Source organism: Tupaia chinensis, unplaced genomic scaffold (genome assembly GCF_000334495.1).
Source record: "Tupaia chinensis unplaced genomic scaffold, TupChi_1.0 Scaffold142961_1, whole genome shotgun sequence".
Taxonomy (NCBI): Eukaryota; Metazoa; Chordata; class Mammalia; order Scandentia; family Tupaiidae; genus Tupaia; species Tupaia belangeri.
Window position 1 is genome coordinate 1,811,744 of NW_006202806.1, and position 15,039 is coordinate 1,826,782.

At 37.8% G+C, this 15,039-nt stretch overlaps 1 pseudogene; it reads left to right on the plus strand.

Moving 5' to 3' along the window:
* LOC102489337 (eukaryotic translation initiation factor 3 subunit F-like) overlaps nucleotides 1-14,751 on the plus strand; it is a 34,595-nt pseudogene extending 19,844 nt beyond the window's left edge.
* Nucleotides 14,752-15,039: the final 288 nt, after the last annotated feature.

Here is a 15,039-nt window from a genome sequence, read left to right on the forward strand (position 1 = left end):
AAAAAAAAAAAAAAAAACTCTCCAAAAAAAATTATTTAATTTTATTTGTTATTATTATTTTTAATTTTGCTATAGGGCACATGCACACACCAGACAGAGAGATAGGGGGAAAGTGAGAAAGCAAGCTGTCAGGTCCAAGACTCAAACTGCAGTTGGCGATGGCCTTAACAACCACACCAATTCCTGGCCCCTCTGCATAGTTGTTTTTGTTGTTGTTGTTGTTATTGTTTTGAGAGAGAGGTTTTTGCTATAGACCATGTGTGTGCACCAGAGAGACAGAGAGAGAGAGACAGGAAGTGAGAAGTCACCTCCCGAGGGATGGCCATACCACAATCCCTTCTCCTCTATTCTCCTGTTGGGATTTTGGGCATGCACGCACACATGCCCAGTGTGAGTTTTAAGCCACCGGGTCCAGGAGTCAAATCACAGATGATTCGGGTCCAAAGGTGTAACCATTTCAGCATCTGCTGGTCCCCCTCTGCATAGTTTCATTACTCATGAACAGTGAAAAATAGCTGCTTAGAGTGCCCCTCTATCATAAGCAAGAGAAGAATAAAACAAATTCTAATTCTTATTGAGCACCTAACCAGACATATGACAACACGAAAATTGTAGATTAATTTTAATCAGAGAAAAAAATGCTACATTAGGGAAGACAGAGTGCCTCTGAAGTTAGTATTAGCTCTAATACAGAGGGAGAAAAAGTTTTGCTACTCAAATATGGATTTGCGTGAACAAAAATTATTAATCATTTATTATCTTTAATTTATCATAGTCTACATTAATGTAATAATATATATTTCACATAGAGCATAAAAACTAATCATAATATACATCTATTTATCCCTACTGACTTTTGTGCTATTATTACCATACATGTTACTTAAAGATATAACCCCTCAATGTACTATCATTTTGTTTAAATAATAAAATCCTTGTAAAGATAGTTTTATATATATACATATATATATATATATATATAAAGTATCCAGAGTCCTTCATTCCTTTATTTATATCTGTATTTTTATCTGGTATTACTTTTCCCTGTCTAAAGGGCAGCCTTTAAATTTCTTGTATTATAGGTCTATTGGAAATGAATTCTTTCCATTTTTAAATGCTTGAGACAGTTTTTATTCACCTTTACTTTTGAAGGATTGTTCAGGAGGATAAAATTTTAGATTAATTGTTTATTTTCTTACAATATTTTAAAGATTATGAGCCATTATTTCTAAAAGGAAATGTGTTATCATTCTTATTTTTGTTCCTCTGTCCATAAGATGTCTTTTCTGTTATCATTCTTATTTTTGTTCCTCTGTCCATAACATGTCTTTTCTTTTTTCTGGCTGCTTTTAGGATTTCCAATTTATTTACAGGTTTGAGTAATTTAATCATAGTGTACTTTTCATATTTTTTTCTTGTACTTGGGTTTTACAGAGCTCCTTGAATTTGGAGAATTTTCATCCATTGTTGTTTCAATTTACTTTCTGCCTCTGTTCTTCCTCTTCAGGGACTTTGATTATGTTTACAATAATAGTCCTACAGCTAACTATTTTCTCTGACTGTATATTTTATTCTCTTTTTATCTTATGTTTCATTTTTGTTAGTTTCTGTTTCTAGCACTTCTAGTTCACTAATCCTTTCATTTGCAAATCTGATTCATTGTTTATCATATATTCATCATTTAATATATTTAGTATATTTTCATTTCATGAATTTTAGTTTTCATCTCTAAAAGCCTAATTTGGCTCTTTTTCATATCTTTCAAATTTCTACTTAACTTTTTGAACATATAAATATTACAGCAAACATTTTAATGTCCTTGTTTTCTAATCCTAACTTTGGTATCCGTTAGTATGTATTTAATACATACTGTGTAGCCACTACAGATTTCCCAGACCCTGGGTCAGACCCAGATACATTGCAGCTCCATGACAAAAGGTGCCAACTTGTACAGGTCACCTGCATCACTGGAAATGAGCAGAGTGCATAACAATTTCCATTGACTAAATCTCATCTCTATGAGAGTAGAGACTGTATAATGTATTCGCGCATCCTTAATCATGACTATCTAAGAAAGTTATGGGCACACTTAAGGCATGAAACTGTCTATTAAATGTATGAAGGGATGGGAAGTGTAAGAATTTTTGCTAAAGATTTCACCTGATAGATCTAGGATTTTGTTTATAACTTAAAGAAGCTAGGACCAGCAGTTAGCATAATGGCTATGTCGTTGGAGTCCCATGTCGAGCAGTTCATGTCCCAGACCCGGTGGCTTAAACTCATGCTGGGCATGTGTGCGTGCGTGCCCAAGATCCTAAGAGGAGAATGGAGGAGAAGGGATTGCGGTGTGGCCATCCCTCTAGGGGGTGATTTCTCGCTTTCTGTCTCTATGTCTCTCTCTTTCTGGCGAGCACACATGCCCTGTAGCAAAAACCTCTCAAAAATAAATAAATAAATAAGAGGCTGAAGAAGGTCAGGAAGGAGCTGAAGAATCTGTGGGCCTAGCTGCTGGGTTCAAATCCTGGGTAAGCAACCTTCCTTATTTGGAAAATGGGGATAATTACAGCCCCAACTCCATAAGATTATTTTAAGGATTAAATAAGTGCATGTGAGTTATAATGTGTCTTACTATTTATTTATTTGTGCTTATCTTACACGAAGATCACTGAGCATCTTAGATGTGTAGATTTATGTCTTTTATCAAGTTTGGAAGGTTTGAGGCCATTATTTCTTCAGAAATTCTTGCTTCCTTTTTCTCTTACCTCTGTTTTTCTTGGACTCTTACTATGCATATATTGGCATGCTTGATGGTGTCCTACAGGCTTCTTAGATTTTGCTCATTTTTCCTAATTAATTATTCTTATTGTCCTTTAGACAATATGCTTTTAATTGATCTACTTTGGTGTCCAGCGATTTTTTTCTTCTGTCTGCTTAATTCCGGTATTGAAATCCTATAGTGAATTTTTTTTAAGTTTTTTTTTTCTTTTTTTTTTTTGCCATAGGGCATATGCACTTGCCAGAGAGACAGAGAAAAAAGGAAGGAAAGTGGGAAATCACACCCCAGGTTAGATTGCAACACTGCAATTCCTTCTCCTCCATTTCGCCTCTTGGGATTCTGGGCATGCATACACATGTGTCTGACCTATTTTCAAGCTTCTGGGTCTGAGACTTGTACCACCATCAGCCCTATGGGAGTCCAGCTCTTTAACCACCATGCCAAATGCTGGCCCCTATAGTAAATTTTTAATTTTAATTAATGTACATTTCAGATCTGGAATTTATATTTGGGTAATTTTTTAGAATTTCTATCTATTTTTTAATATTTTTGAGACTTTTTAATAAATATTTCCCTTATTTCTTTATTCATAGTTTGTCTCTTTAAGCATATGAAGATGGTTGATTAAAATACTTGTTTACTGCACCAGCAGGTAGTATGGAGATTAAGGTGCTGGATCCCTTAGGGCCAAAGGCTCAGTTTGAGTCCTCGATCCAGTGGCTGGAAAATCACACTAGGCACATATACTTGCATGCCCAGAATCCTGAAAAGAGAAAGGAGCAGAAGGGATTACTGTGGCCATCCCCACTGGGAGTGATTTCTCACTCTCCCATCCTCTCTCTCACTCTCTTCTCTCTGTCTCTGTCTTTTTCTGGCAAGTGCATGCAGCCTATAGTAAAAAAAATATATATAAATAAAAAAAGAGTTTACTAAGTGCAATGTGTGGCTTTTCTCAGAGAAATTTCCTACTGCATTTTTTTCCCTTTGCATATGAGCCATGCTTTCTTTTTGCTGTGCATGTTTCATAATTCTTTGTCATTGTTAAGTCATAACTTCATATCCCTCTCAAGTGTTTTTCATGGCTGCTTTTGTGGTTTTTAGTTTTGTTGTTGTGTATTTACTTTTCAAAACTACTTTTTCTTGAGAATGCATTCTCTGTCATGTGTGGACTCTGAGATCTCTATTCTGTTAGCTTAGTGATAAGCTTAAACATCTGGAGCAAAAATGTAAAAGGATGTAATTTTCCAGACTTATTGGCTCACTCCTTCAGTGAACAACCAAGTTGTAACACTGCTTTGGCCTTTACTTCCTTTTTTCAGTAAGTCTAAATATCAGTCACAGATGAAAGCTTAGGGCCTTACCAGATTTTTTTTTTCTCCCTGAACATAACATTGTATCCTGTGTATGTGTGGCTTTCTAGATTCCCTGGAAGATGAGGGACATTTTCAAAATCTTATGTCCCAAATTATCTCTCAGTTTTTCTTCCAAGCTTTAAATGTGTCTATTTTTTGACACACTGTTATCTTTTGCGTACATGGTTGTTCATTTGTCTTTTAGAATTTTCTAGACATACTGTATGTGTACCAGTTTTTCCGCTTGGAGAAATTTCCAAGTTAGATAAAACAACAGCAAATCTCCTACATCCGTACTTCAGAGAGTCTCCATAAAGATTGAAATAGACAAACACACTTTCTTGAGGACAATGTCTACTCTAAGGCTTCCAGAATGAAGGATCCACTCTAAAACTTGGACTGTCATCTTCAAGTCCACCATTAAATCAGAGAAGAACATGGGGAAAGGGTAATTTTAAAACCAAAGCTTTTACATGTGTTTCAGTCTGATTTTTTAAAACTTTTTAAAAATTCTGAACTTCAAAAAAATTTTATTCACTTATTTTGAGAGAGGACAAGAAAGAGAGGAAAAGAGAAGCAGAGACAGATACAGAGAATCAGATAAAGGGGTAGCCCCACAACAGGGTCTCACCCAATAACAAACCTCTTCTTTGTACCTTCCAGCCAACCAGGATCATGGGCATGTCCAAGGGCACACCTGATGTTTTCAGGGTGACCTGGAATCAGCACCCTGGCCCTCTATATGATTCCAGTATTGTACAGCAACACTCTACTGCAAGCATCAACACCATCACACAGGGGATTATGTTTTAACATATGAATTTTGGAGGGACATAAAAATGTACTCCATAGTAAAAGCTTACCTCCCAGTATGACTGTATTTGGAGATAGAGCCTTGAAAGGGTAATTAAGGTTAAATGAGATCATAAGGGTGGAGTTCTAATCCAACATGACTGGTGTCCTTATAAAAAGAAAAAAAATTCACTAGGATCTCTCTCTCTCTCTCTCTCTCTCCAAGCATAGAGGAAAGGTCAAGTGAGAACAAAGAACGAAGGAGGCTATCTGCCACCCAGGAAGAAAGTAAGCCCTCACTAGAAATTAAATTTGTTGTCACTTTGATTATGGGCTTCTATGCTCCAAAACAAAAAAATAAATGTTTCTTATTAAAGCTACCCAGTCTGGGACCAGCAGATGGTGTAATGGTTATGTTGCTGGACTCCCTCATAGTCTACTGTGATTTGAGTCCTGGACTCACCAGTTTAAAACTCACACTGGGCACGTGTGCGTGTATGCCCGAAACCCCAAGAGGAGAATGGAAGAGAAGGGACTTTGGCATGGCCATACCCCCTGGGGGGTGATTTCTCACTTTTTGTCTTTCTGTCTTTCTGGCGAGCACACATGCCCTATAGAAAAAACAAAACAAAACAAAACAAAACAAAAAAACTCTCTATCCCCCAAAAAAGCCACTCAGTCTATGATTGACTTCTTTTTTTAAGGTCAGTCCAAGCATATACCCACACTGACACAGATCCTGGTGTGTGCTCTACCCAATGTTCCATGAATTAGAAGGTTTCCCTGTGTTAATTAGAGCAAAAGAACTATTTCTAGTTCTGTGTTAAGAATCAGGTACTGGGACCAGCAGTTAGCATAACGGCTATGTCACTGAACTCCCATGTAGCTGACTGCGGACCTGGTGGCATAAACTCATGCCGGGCGCGTGTGCGTGTGTGTGTGCCCAAGATCCCGAGAGGAGAATGGAGGAGAAGGGATTGTGGTGTGGCCATCCCCCCTGGGGGGTGATTTCTCACTTTCTATCTATCTATCTGGCGAGCACATGATCCCTATAGGAAAAACCACACCAAAAAGAAAAAAAAAAAAAGAAAGAAAAAAAAAATCAGGTACCGTTTCTGCCAATACTTCTGGGTGTACTTTTCCTAATCTCCAATTGTTTCCTCACATGCATGTATCATTTGAAAATTATCAATGAAAATAAATAACAAAAGGCAGGCTGTGAACTTCTCTTTGAAAACTGCTCTCCTCTTTCTTACTCTATCACGTGAGCTGTAGCTGTCTTTCCAGACACTGATCTCCATCTGTTCCCCTCAGGGAGTCTGCTAAGCTGTGCTTGTATCCTGCCTCCACACATTGTGTCCAGGAAACCCCCTTAAGGTAATAATCTGCGATGATCAAAGCTCACTGCATTTGATTCCCACCTCAGTGGGATCAATGTCTTTTCTTGCCTATGAACAGAGTTGTGAAAATAGTGGCTATATCGTCACATATTTTACCAATTTTATATATGTTTCATTCGGGGTGATAAAGTTGATTTCTGATACTCCTTGGTCAAAACTGGAAGTTCCTGTCACTTATTATCAAGTTGATTTTAAGTAGTAATTCTCTGTTTTTACATACATTCAATGGGAATAATGACTCCACGGATTTTTTAAGTTGTCAGGAAAATCATGACTTATGCACAAATGCATCATGACTTTCTCAACAACCCAATATTATAAACTTCAATAATATATTATGCTTATCGATAGAGTAATGATAAAAAATAAAATTTAACTCTGAAAAACAGATCAAATCACTAGGCTGTCTAAGAATTGATATAACCAGAAAACCAGACTATAGTTTGTTTATGGAAAATAAATACTTCTGAATGTAGTATGATGATATATAAAAAATGCATTGATAATATTAGTGCCTGTCAATATGGAACATGCATTTTTATTTCATTATAGTTAAAAAGGAGCCTCATTTTTATTATGAAGTGAGTGCTTTTTCACTGAGACTTTCAGTGATACTGTGAACAGATTTGCTGCTAGGTCTCTTTAGGCAAGAAGCATTTGAGTTTTAGACTGATTATCTAAGTGACATTGGTTGTTGGGAGTTTATTTCTTGCACAGTTATTTTTCAGGTCCGTCCACACCTGCGATTAGGGAGTGACAGCTTATATAATGTTCATTTGAGGCAGTGGTGAGGTTCCTTCCTTGTTCATGTCCCCGGGTGAAGTCCTTCTTTTTGACAAATGAGGACCTGGAACAAGAATCTGACATTTCTAGTGTTCAATCTTACTTCAAACTTTAGTTCTCTGTTTGAATTAATTTTCTATATGAGAGAGAAAGCACTATTCAAGTAGACCCAACAGAGTAATCCTTATGTAGGAAAAAATTCTCTACTGGCTTCACTGCCATTGTTCCAACATTACTTTAAGCTTCATTTCCCAGCATGTCCTTGGAAATCTTGCTGCTGACAAAGGATGTAAAAGTAATGTTAGTCTCTGGGGCAAGTTATCTAATTTTTGTTACCTTTGTGACAGTTGCATTTCTATCCTTGTCACATAGCTCTATTTCCCTTCCCACATTTCTCATATTTTAAACTCAGTCAAGGACTACCTTGGTGAAGCTCCCATTATAAGCATCATTGCTTTGGAACCCACGAGCCTATTTTCAGATTTTGCACATGTGTCTCTAACACTCAGGTGTTGACTGGTACAACCTCACAGGTAGATGAGACTAGAGAAGTTGCCTTCTGCCATTTTCTTCTTGTAGGAGTTTCTTTTGTCATCTCTTTCATTATTGTTAATCACTCAGTTAGTCATCTATGCTTTGATTAAAGCATATTTTGGACCTTTATTAAATGATAGGCAACATGGAAGGCAATGGAGATAAAGGTCAGAAAAAGACGGTGTGGTTCAACTTCTCTTTGAAAATGCTGAGTAATGAGTATTTGCCATTTCAAACAGCACTACATTTCATGTTAAAATTGTTAAAAAGTTTTATGTAAATAGAGTTAAAGGTCTTTCTCCTTATATGTATATGTTTTATTTTTGCTAGAAGGCATGTGCACTTGGGATGGAAATTTCGCAATACCCTCTCTGCATGTTTTTCAGGACACTGGGGTCAGGTCTCGAACTTCATAGTCAGCCGTGGGCCCATCTACTTTAACCAGCATGCCATTGGCAAGCCCTACCCCTCTCCCTCTAATTTCTACCATCAGCTTCACCACCACCCCAAGTGCTAATCTCTTGAGAATAATACTTATTTACCCAGGAAATAATAATTTTATTTAACTATAATTATATCTCTATGTATCAGTATGACACTGGGACTCTAAAAATGACCCAGAGAGACAAAGCTAAAATCATGTCACTGTACAGTTAGAAATTCTTTTTTTTTTCTTTCTATAGGATATATATGCTCACTGGAGGGAGACAGAGAAAGAAGTCACCCCTGTCCCCAGAGGGGATGGCCACAGTGCAATCCCTTCCTCTTAGTTCTCCTCTTGGGATTTTGGGCACACATGCACATATGCCAGGCATGTTTTCCAAGCCCCTGGGTCCAGGATTTAAAAGATGGAGTTGGCCATGTGGGATCCAATACCTTAACCACACCAACTGCTGGCTCCAGAAATTAAAAATAGAAATAGGGGCCGGCAGATGGCGTGGTGGATAAGGGCACTGGACTCCCACCTTGACCTCCCACAGGCCCGACCACGGTTCGAGCCTCGGACCTGGTGCCTTGTTTTCTCACTTTCCTTTTCTCACACTCTCTTTGTGTCTTTCTGGTCAAATTAAAAATAAATAAATAAAATGAATGAATAAATAAAAACATTTTTTAAAAGTTTTTAAAAATAGAAATAAATCTGAAATAACATTGTTTTCCAATGTATGGGAACACTTTGTCATTACAACAAGCATTGAATAATTTTTTTGTTATTTTATTTATTTAGTTAGTTAGTTTTTCGCATGAGTTTTGCCAGATAAAAACAGAGAGAGAGAGAGAGAGGGACAGTGAGAAAGCAAGTCACTGGGTCCAGGACTTGAACTGTGTCAGCCTTAACCACCATGCCACCTGCTGGCCCCAGCAGTGAATAAAACTTAAGGCTTGGGTTTAAAGCGTGTGTCTAAGAATTAGAATCTCCATGAATTCCTGTGACTTAGGGAAAATATTCAACTTATTGATCCCCAGCCTATTTTTTGTTGTTGTTGCTAGATTTTTGCCATAGAGTATGTGCACTTGCCAGAGACAGACACAGAGAGACACAGAGAGAGCAAGAGAAATGACCCCCCAGGGGAGATATTCAGGCTGCAATCTCTTGTCCTTCAGTCTCCTTTTGGGATTTTGGGCATATGTGATACATACCTGGCATGATTTACAAGCTACTGGGTGCTGGGCTCAGACTGCGGTTGGCCATGTGGGAGTTCAGTGCCTTAACCACCACATCACCTGCTGACCCCCCAGTCTACTTTTTGAAATGTATTATTTTGAGAGACCAGCAGATGGCATAATGATTATGTCACTGGACACCCAAGTAGTCGACCACAGTTTGAGTCTCAGATCAGGCAGCTTAAAATTCATGCAAGGCATGTATGCATGTTCACTCAAAATCCTGAGAGGAGAATGGAGGAGAAGGGATTGTGGTATACCCGTGTCCCCCAGGGGAGGTTATTTCTTGCTTTCTGTCTCTCTGTTTCTTTCTGTCTTTCTGGCGAGCGTATGCACCCTATAGCAAAAATTTCACACAAAAAATATTATTTTGAAATAATTATAGATGTACTGTAAATTTTTTTTCTTGCTGGGGGTTGGGGGAGAGATAGTGAGAGGGAAAGTGAGAAATTATCCCCCCCCCCCAGGGGAGATGGCCACACTTCAATCCCTTCTCCTCCATTCTCCTCTTGGGATCTTGGGCACATAGGCACATGTGCTCAACATGAGTTTCAAGTCACCAGGTCTGGGATTCAAACCATTCCAGCCATGTGGGAGTCCAGCAATGTAACTGCTATGCCATACAGAGAGGGCCTACGAATCCATTCCCCAGGATTCCCCTATGTTAATATATTTCATAAATATAGTACAATATCAAAAACCGGAAAATTGACAATCTATATAACTTATTTAGATTTTGCTAATTTTATTTGGTCTTATAATTACTTTATATATTTTTATCTTTATAATTTCTCTTTGACATAGTTTTCTGTAGCATTTTATATGTGAGAGAACTTAAGTTCAGAGGCTTATTAACTTTGCTATTGTCACATAATTAAGCCCATGCTAGTCTCAATCGAAAGTTCATGTTCTTTCTTCTAGAAGATTAGTTTTACATTGAGAAATTCAAACACATTTTATTTCACTTTTGTTTTCAGTTCTTATCTCTATTTCTTGATTCATATATTTTTTCCCCTTCATGTTTCTACTTCTGCACCTGACCCTTAAATCAATTTTTCTCATCTTCCCTCAAGACCTTATAAGGTAAGAGACAGAGACTCTACCAATATAGTTTAAGGTATAGGCCCAAATTAAAAATCACAAAATAGCTAAGTTTTAAGATAGAGACACAACAGCTTAGCAGCAGCTCAGCTCTCACTGAATTGCTTACTCACAAAAAAATGACTTATATCAGTTACATAATGATTAACCTAAAGCAAATATAGCAATTTAGACTTTTTTTCTTGGGTCCCACCACCTTCCAAAAAGAAGGCAATGACCTTATGGCCCAAAGCTTTTACACAAAGACAGTCTCCTGACCTTTGTACCCACTCCAAAATTCAAAAAGGAATAACCAGACCCATCTAACATGTGACTCCCACCACAAGAAAAAGGCATACACATTCTCCACTCCCTGAAAACAAGCCCAAACAAAGTCCATCTTGACCAAGATTAAAACCCTTCACCATAGTTTCTCTTTGGCAACCCATTTTCTGAGACCCCTCCCTACCTGAGAACTGTCCTCTCCTTCAATAAACTCTGTTTTCCTATCCCCTCTTTGTGTACACGTCTTTAATTCTTCATAAGTGTGAGACAAAAAATTGAGTTCCTGCATAAGTTATTGGTCCCACACATCCCAACTTCCCAGCACACTTAGTTCCACTCTCTTTTCTCTATCTTTGTAAAACATTGATAAGAACACTATTGTCTTCAAACAATCCTTGACACATCCTTTAAATCACTCCTTTTCTCATTCCCTAGGACATTCCCTTTCCTTCTCCTTATGCTCGATTCTCTCACAAACTTGCTCCAGAATGATATAGTTTTATTTCTATTGTCTCTGATCAACAAGTCCCTTTTCCATGTTGCAAGATAAAATCTTGTCATGATGTGAAACTCCCTTTGTTATGGCTTACCCCTAGACTTATTTTCTCAGATTTGTCAAAATTTCAAAGTAACTTTTTGTGCAAACTTTAGCATTTAGAATTTATTCATTTTTATAGTCTCTACCTAACATTTAAATTTAAGTATGGAGTTTCATATTTAAAACACTTATGCATTTGAGAGTCTTCATTTTTGTATGGAAATTAAACTATTTAAGATCAAAAAGAAAATTGTATATTCATCCAGTGACTGCTTCATGCAATACACAGTAGCTTTTCTAAAGTATCAGTTAGAGGGCATAAAACTACCCTACTGATGCTTATAATTTCTACTCTTAAAAATAAAGTGCCTATTTTACATTTAATTTTCTCAGGTCAATATGTCTGGCCAAGTCACTTTAGTATGAGGCAACATTATTATGACTTTTAAAAAGTAGCTTTAAGAAACACATTTACAAGTGATTCATGAGCTTGAGAAACAGTTTATCATAGTCATTGTCAGACTAGGAATATTGGTTAAAATTTGAAACTCCAATATGTGTCCATTTTTGTAGATGGTAAACACTGTAATAGTTGACTGACAGAATTTACAAGCCAGATGCTCCAGAGAATTGATGAAGTTATATAATTTCCAATAGATAGACTTTCATAATTCATTGGTATTTTCTGAGCAGATGGGGATGGGGATAAATGTAGAACAATTAGCACATCAGGATATTCCTCCCACCATGAATGTGGTATTGTCTTCCATATGTGTGACAAAAATTTACCTCCTCACACCAAGTGATAGTTTTTGTTTCTTGAATCTATTGGTTTAATATCTATTTTAAAATTATCTATGCGTGCAATTGCATCTTTGAAGACTTGCTCTTTTTTTAAGAGTCTAAGAATTTTGGTATATTTTAGTACTCAATTTTGTGGTTGCAGAGCTGATTAAGAACTTTGAGGCATAATGTCAATTTAGTTTTTCTAACCATAAGAATTATATTGGTGAAAAATAATAATTAAAAATTTAATATAAAGATGTTCTATGATCTGCATTCAGGTACGGAAACTCAAAGATTTTTTGTTTTTGTTTTTGTTTTTAAGCGTTTTTTTTTTTTTTTTTTTTTTTTTTGGCGTTTTTTCTATTTTTTGAGCAGTTTTTGCTATAGGTGGCATATGCTCACCAGAAAGACAGAGAAAGACAGAAAATGAGAAATCAACTCTCAGGGAGGATGGCCATACTGCAATCCCTTCTCCATTCTCCTCTTGGGATCTTGGGCACGCATGCACACACACCCTGCGTGAGTTTAAGCCACCGGACTCGAACTGCAGTCGACTACATGGGAGTCCAGTAATATAGTCATTATGCCAACTGCTGGTCCCCAGAAACCCAAAGTTTATAGCCACATACAATTCAAGAATTAACTTATAGACTATTTATTTGAAAGACATTCAGTGATTTTACTTGCTTGAAAAAGGAATAATGTGATGTCTACCATAAAAGACAATATAAATTTCATCAATATTAATAGCACCACAAACAAGGAAGGTAAGTATTATATAGTCTGTCAAACTAGACCACTGTAAAATAACTATGGTTTTCTGAACTCTAGATATAACTCTATTTGTGTGACTAATGTCCATGAAAAGATTTATTCAGATCTTCAAATGTTACTGGATCATGATAAAATAATCCACATAATTTGTCTCTACCGCTACTTTTTATTGATATCACTATTCATGAATTCATATTACCTTTAAAGGTAATTAATACTTATTTTTAATGCTCTTCCTCTTAAGAAAAACAGGCCCTACCATTTTCCTCATAATGTCACAGTGATAAAACTCATTGAATTTACAGTCTCTATAGTATCTATATCTAACCTACCAAATTTTACCCACACATTTCATAGTATAGTACAAAGAGTGCTAAATTAGCAATCAGACATATAATTCTTCATTTAAATGTGTTTACTCACTTACTATTTTAAGAATATTTTGAAGACATGCAATATGTTATAGTTTGAATATTTTTCCTTCCAAGACTCATGTTGAAATTTAACTGCCATTTAAACAGTATTAAAAATTGGACTTTTGAAAAGGATTCGACCATGAGGATTCCACCCCCTGGGGTCAGTTTAATGCTTTAATAAAAAGTGCTTTAAGCAGTTGGATCTCTCTCTTGCTATCTTCTAAGATGGGATGTTTCTACTGGAAAACTCTTGCCAAATGCTGGTCCCTTGATCTTGGCATTCCTAGACTCCATAACTGAGAAACAAATTTTTGTTCATTATAAATTACCTAGCTTGTGATATTTTGTTATAGCAGCACAAAGTAGTTTAAGACACATTATCATTATATCCCACAGCACAGAGCCTAATATTAGAAAATTGGAAAATGGACTTTTTGGGGTTTTTTGACAAGATGGCCACGTGGTCAGCACTGGCAAGTGATCCTCCTGCCACCCCAGCCCCAGCCCCAGCCCCAGGCCCAGCCTCAACCCCAGCGCCAGCGCCATCCCCATCACCTGCACCGGCTCTGGCTGCAGCTACGGTTCCAACTCCAACTCCATCTCCAACTCTTGTGGCATTCCCAGACTCTGTTACAGCAGTGTCTTCGACCGCAGCTGCACCAGACCCCGGCCCCCGCACAAGCCCCAGAGAAGACCAGAGTCCCCTCACTGGCTGTCCCCTCTCTCCTAAGGCCCTTCCTGGCTGTCCCTTCTCTCCTAAGGCCCTTCCTCGGTGGTCAGGCTGTGCCTGGTCATTTTGGCCTTCATCACAGACAGCTACCAGCTACACAACAAGGGCACTATCCGAGTTATCCTGACCCTGCTAGGAACTGTTGACAAGCACTCAGTGGAGGTCACTATTTTTTTTCAGTGCCACACAATGAGTCAGAAGATGAAGTGGCTGTTGACATGGAATTTGCTAAGAACATGTAAGAATTGCACAAAAATGTCTCTCCAAATGAGCTTATTCTGGGCTGGTAGATACAGGCCATCACATCACAGAGCACTCGGTACTGATCCATGAGAACTACAGCCGGGCGGCCCCCAACCCCATTCACCTCACTGTGGACACAAGTCTCGATAATGGCTACATGAGCATCAAGGCCTAAGTCAGCACTTGAATGGGTGTCCCTGAAAGGACCATGGGAGTGATGGTCACACCTCTGACAGTATGATACACATACTACGACATAGAACACCTTGGTGTTGACCTGATCATGAAGACCTGTTTCAGCCCAAATGTGTGGTCAGACTTTCCAGTGACTTATAGCAAGTAGGAGGGGTGTCAGCACACATCTAGGATGCCCTGAGCACAGTGCTGCAGTATGCTGAGGATGTCCTGTTTGGAAAGGTGTCAGCCGACAATACTATGGGCCACTTCTTAATGAGCCTGGTTAACCAAGTATCCAAAACAGTTCCCAATGACTTCCAGAGCATGCTCAACAGCAACATCAATGACCTGCTGAAGGTGACCTACCTGGCCAATCCCATACAGTCACAGATCTCCTTCAATGAGAAACTTGTAAACCTGTGAATAGCCCCCCAGCAGCCCTCCTGCCAGACCGGGTTAAGACTCAGAATGAAGTGAAGGAGAAATTCTTTCTTTGTGGTCTTGAGTCATAGTGAGTCAGCCAGCTGCTCATGACTCTAAATAAACATAGCCAACCTATTATAAGTGGGAAAAATATCAAAAAAAAAAAAACCAGGAGACTAGGCTATTAGAATACCTAATTAACTCATCTTCCTTATCCTATATTCTCTACTTTTCAGAAAGATCTGTTAACGTAAATTCAGGAAGTTCAAAATCAAATACCACAGCTTC